This window comes from Pinus tabuliformis, chromosome 2_2 (genome assembly GCF_031772625.1).
Source record: "Pinus tabuliformis cultivar Carrire ecotype Pingquan chromosome 2_2, CPIR1, whole genome shotgun sequence".
NCBI lineage: Eukaryota > Viridiplantae > Streptophyta > Pinopsida > Pinales > Pinaceae > Pinus > Pinus tabuliformis.
In genome coordinates this window covers 919492922-919499305 of record NC_142300.1, presented here as the reverse complement: position 1 = coordinate 919499305, position 6384 = coordinate 919492922, and positions in this window count along the sequence as shown.

Sequence of the window (6384 nt, the reverse complement as noted above, 5' to 3'; positions counted from 1 at the left end):
ATAATTGATTCCTTTAATCAATGAAAAAGAGAAAACACTATTTAATTAACAGAACAATCAATAATTCTCAAGCACACAAGTAGTAAAAAAAGATCTCAATCGACTCAAAACTTGAAAAAACTCAATCAAAATTTGATTTTTTACCACTTCAAGAAAGAGACAATATTTTGCATTCCAAAAAGAAATGAGAAGCATACAGAGAGAGGCTGACGTAGATAAAGAAAAAAAGAGACCTCAGAAACTAGAATAGAGTAGAGTTTTCAGTATAGACCCTAAAAATTCTCACATTCAAGGACCAGCGCTACTTTATATAGAAAAACCCATGTTGACAGGGTCATCGACGCTACTTTTCATAGAAAAACCGTGCTAGTAGCACTACTTTTCATAGAAAAACCTGTGCTAGTCTTCAGCGTGGGAAAACAGTGGAAGACAGAGTTTTCAACGTGACTGTACAGGGAAAACCAGGTGCTGTCAGTGTGACTGTCACTAATAAAAGACGCGCTGAGCGAGGAAATTTTAGGAAAAACAAGAAAGACTCAACAAGAAAATCTAGACCTAATACCCTAAGACACTATAAATTTAGAGTATAGAATGAAAATAAATCCAAAGGCAGGGTCTTTCGACGATTGGCCAGACTTAATGAGAAGGGGACATGCAAATCAATCTCAATCATAGTTTCTACATGTTTCAAGCTTGTGTAAAACTGAAACCATTTTCACCTTACTCTTGTGATTTCCATCTTTATCGGCCTATTTTTTCCACATGAACCTTGGTTTTTCATTCCATCATCACCATCAGTTTGGCCTATCACACACTTTCACTTGGTTGTTTTACCCTTGACTAAGGAACATTTGGGATGAGTCACTTTCACTTGGTTGTTTTACCCTTAACTAAGGAACATCTGGGATGAGTGATCTTATTAGCCAGCCTCTTGACCTTTACATGCTTTTAGCAGTTCCATCATCATAGGAACCAGTTGCTATCCTTTTATACCATTCATTCTTCCAGGCAGAGTCATCTTTCAACTCTTTTTAGACTCCAAAAATATGAAAATATTTTTGTGCACTTGTCTTTTCAAGCTAGAAAAATTAAATGAAAAGACGTCTACTAAGTATAAGTTTAACTCTTTTTGAGACTAAGATAGACTAGCTACAAAAAAGGAATAACTTAGTCAAACATGGCTAAGAGGTTATCTTGAATATTATTTTCTACCTTTTCAGATTCGAGAGACTATTTATGAAAAGGGACCTCTGGAGTTTCTTTTTTTTTTCCTATTTTTCAGACTCTCTAAACATGAAAAAGGTGTCGAGTTAACCCTCTATTAGACTTGTAAAAATTAAACGACATAGGACTTGTCACCATGACAAGACCGAGTCACTCCTTCCTAGGGTCATTAAACTTACTAGGATAGATTCATCCAAAGGATGAACTTATACGACAAGCATATGGTATCCTCTTCAAGATCGTGATTAAAAATAAAGAGGTACTCGTTAGCGATAGTGGGGAAAAATGGAAGTAAACATATCTTGCATTTTGTGTAAAGGCAACATGTCTCTCTTGAACATGACACTCATCTTCATCTCGTATCAGGTTTGGAATATCCTCTCTACACCACTTGTCTTCTTGGTTTTGGGAAATTCATTAACCTCTAATTCGATCACCCTTGTTTTCATCATGACCTCCGATTCCATTTTGATGCAAGTGCTGCATAACTTCGAAGTCGTGTCGTCAATATCTTCAAGAGAAGTCCTATATACAAAAGTCAAACCTCTTATACCTATGTGACCCTCTCTGCAACAATCCTGAATCACTCCTATCATTTTGAGATATCCTATGTTTCATGTCGATGATGTGGGAAACATTATGGCCCTCCTTCGACGAATGACTTCTTGTCGACTTGAACTCATTATCCAGGAAGGTGATTTAGAAATGCCCTTTCAGTACCTTGGAGCTTGAATGCCTCAATGACACTTCGTGTTTGACGCCAAGCTTACATCATTGGCCTTTGATCAAATGATTTAGCAAGTTTTTGACTTCATCTCACATATTCACACTTGTATATTGTACTGGTGTACCTTGAGGGCCATCATCATTATTGGTGGTTTCTCTCATGCCTATTAACGATTTACATTATTGACCAGTAATCAGGTGGTTTCTACCATGTTCGACATTAGCACATCTATTCACATGGTTAGATTTTTACTTTCGATCGGGATAGAGATGAAGACCCTAGATCTCATATGTTAAAATCCAGGTTGCGAGGAGTTATTAAGTATTCATGATTGTATACATGATCCTTTTCATATGGATGGTTGCATCCATGCCGTGGATCCATAGACATGATCCTTTTCAGACAGATGGTTGTGTCCATATCGTGGATTCATGTATTATATTTTGATGCCTATTTAGATGTATTAACATGCATATGTATATATCAGAGATTTCATATATCGTATCATGTTTGATTTGCAGGTCTCTTGAAAATGGTATTCCAAGCTTCTTGCCTTAACTAATAGAGCACTTCAACCATCACTTTATGTTCTTCTTTCATGCTTTAGGGGGCATCCATTACACTATATTTTTTTCACTTTCCCAACTCTATACCTGAAGTGTCATCCTTTGTGCGAGTGTCATCACAAATGTCGTAAAGTGACAAAAGTTGTGTAAACCCATTCACCATGAATTATATGCTCAATACATCCCTAAAAAGATGGAGAACTAATGTCTTGAAGCAATTCTGGAAAAACTTGTGAAAAACCCTGATTTGCAAGACCAACGCTACTTTTATTAGGAAAACCTATGCAGGTAACCTTTTGTCTAACTAGTGACTAGCACTGGTAGCACGACTTTTGATAGGAATATCTGTTATTTTCCTCTTCAAAAAATTTCTCCATAAATGGAGCAGAATCTTCTCTACCTAGAAGCCTCGAGAACGATGAGCTGGTAGTTGTTAGATGAAGATATGGTTGAGTACTCCCATTTAGAGCCCTTGATCCTACCTTTTGGGATCTTACCTTTGGTATCAGTACCTTCTTCCCCCTTTGGTGGATCTCTAACTCCCTCTCCCTCACTATAAGTCTGTTCTTCACTTTCCTCAATGGGTTGGTCATTGCTAGTTGCCATTCTTTTGCTGTTTGTGCTTAGATGCTGCCATTTTGGTGAGAGAGGAAAGGAAATCTTGTTAATTTTGGATTGGACTTGGAACCATGCTGAAGGGGGCCTTCAACATCAAGGCACCAATTATATGCTTCCCTTTTTTATTTAATCATTAATACAAAGCATGTTTTACTTCCCATAAGCTTGTCTATGATAGTTTTCTTAGTACAATACTCCTTGATCTGTTCTATAACTTACATTGGAATGCATATTCTATGATCTCTCTTGTTGTTGTCTTTTGATTTCTCTTGCAGGTATTTGGACGCAAGGAACAACGAGGAGCAAGCCTGGGAGATAAGGGATAGAGATCATCATCAAAGGTCGAGCACATAGGAGATAGGTAGGCCATCTCCCTTTCTCATTTTTCATTCTAATCTAGGTTAGGGAAGCTTTATTGTTTTGTCACGGTTGTTACTAGACCCACACATTGGGCTAAAGGTATCGCGTCTATCTGTAGAAGGGATTTCTTGGTTAACAAAGAGTGCTCCAGGAAAAATCTAAGTGTGCAATAGTGAGAGAGAGTGAGAGAGTATAGAGAGAGGTCCAAACTAAAACTAACAAAAAGCTATGAACTAATCCTCATAAGCCTTTTTAGTATTGAGGTCTCTATTTTCTTCATTTTCCATTATTTTCCTTCATTTTCCTCCTCACATACAACTTGTGACCTTTCACCTTCATTTTCTTGTAATTTCCGTTATTTTCATAAATAAAATGCCAAAAAATACCTCATGCCATTGCCTTTTCCAATTTCAATAGTCATTAATTAATCACAAGTGATCCCCATCACTATGTTTTTTTCCCAATATTCAACTTGGACTACATGTCCCATGATCTTGGTCTTATTTTTCCTTTATTAACTTTATTACATGGATTTTTAACCCGGGGTTGTTACAAACCCCTTCCCCTTAGGGAAACACCATCCTCGATGTTCAATGACACCTACAACCAGTAAGGCTGCCGAAAACCAAACATATTGCTCATAGAGATTTATAACTTAGCTCGTTGCAATATTTAAAATGAACAACCTGCTGAAAACAAAACCAACATGACAAACATAGCAACATGGCAACCATATCACTTACTGAATTTTTATAACACAACTTGTTGCTTATATACAATGACAACCATATATAAATATGTACGTATACCAAAACTCATTTGCCTCCACTGGAAAAAAAATGAAGGATACATAACCTGCATCTGATCAACCATCTCCCATGTCGCTTCATTGGGCCCAAAGTGATTTCATTACATTTTAACCTTCTCGATTGCTCAGTTTCGGAGCATAAGTATCTTTCTCTGCAAAATGCGTTGAGGTTCTGACTGGAATTCTCCTTCTATTTCCACCTGCAATACAAACTAGTCAATCGCGTGATCAACATATTTAACATACTTATTAAGTAATGATACATGGAAAACATGATGGAATTTCATTGTCAGAGGTAGTGCAAGTTGGTAGGCCATTGTTCCAATCCTCTCAAGGATCTCTATAGGTCCACAATACCAAGGTGCTAGCTTCATACATGACCCAATCCTCAAGGAGGTCTTCTTGAGCTTGATGCACAAATACACATGCTCCTGAACCTGAAACTCCTTAAACACCTAGTGTTGATCTGCATAACTTTTATGCCTGTCTTGTATTACCTTTAAATTCTTCTTTATAACTTGCATTTACTTTTCAATTTCTGCCAACATGTCTAGTCCTTTGAATACCTTGTTTATTGGATCACTCCAATTTATAGGAGTGTTACAACTTTTCCCATAGAGTGCCTCAAATAGACTCATCCTCTGTGACTCCTGATAAACTTTGTTGTAAGAAAACTCAACCAGTGGAAGATACTCTTCCCACTTTCATTATTGATGCATAACATACATTCTCAACATTCCCTCTAGAATCCTCTTGACACTCTCTGTCTACCAATCTATGTGCGGATGCTAAGCTATACTGAAGGCCAACTTTGTACCCAAACCAGTAAATAATTCCTTCCAAAATCTGGATGTGAACTTGGCATCCTTTTCTGACACAATCTTCTTTAGAACACCATGAAACCTCAATATATATCTGATGAAGACCTGGGATACCTCACTAGTTGAATAAGTAGACTTCACTAGAATGAAGTGTGCTACCTTAGTTAATCTGTCAACCACAACCATAATAGAATAATGTTGTCTAGATGTCCTCGACAAACCTATAATGAAATCAATGGAAATGACCTCCAATTTCGACTTTTCAATTTGAATTGGTTATAGTAAACCACATTGATGCTTACACTCTTCCTTTACCTACTCACAACCCAAACATATAGCCATAAAATATACCACTTCCTTCTTCAAATTCAGCCAATAATATAACTTCTTCACTGTTGTCAATGCCTTATGATATCCTAGGCGACTTGAATATGACTTAGCATGAAATTCCCTCAAGATAAGCTTCTTGAGCTCATTGTTGTCCAACACATAGATAATGTCCCTAAATCTGACCAAACCATCCATTGTGAGATGATACTCCACATCTTGATCACCTTATCTTGTTGTCCTTCCTAAAAGATCCAATCTTGTAGATCTATCCCATATGAAATCATGTCTGCAATGTGATTTACTTATACTCTTCTGCTAAGCAGGGATATTTTTAAGGATGGAAATTTATCTCAAATTTTAGAAACCTTGGCGAATCTTACTAGTCCCTAATGTGAAAACTATAAAATATTTGTTGATATATTTGTAAAAATATTCAAATTTATAATGATTTTTTTTATAGTCTCTATAAAATTTTTGCCATCTTTAAGGTAAAATAATTTTATACTATAAAAATGTGGAGAATTGTTTTTAGAAAAAAAATGAAATTGGTGAATCCTTTTTTTTGGAAAAAGCATGGAAAATTAGCCCACTTGAGAATATTAGCCCCTAAATTTTTCCCTACTGCTAAGAGCATCTCTAACCTCATTCTCTTTCCCTTTAATGTACTCAACCTCAAAGTCAAACTCATTGATCATGGCCAACCATCTAACTTGCATGGAATTTAGATTCATTTGGTCAAACAAGTATCTCAATCCATTGTGATCACTCATCAATACAAACCTCGTTCCACGAAGATAATGCCTCCACATATTCAATGCATGAATGATCGCTAACAACTCAAGATCATGTGTTACACAATTTTTCTTATGCTCATTCACTTTCATTGATTCATAGCACACTACTTGTCCTTACCGCATCAAGACTCCACCA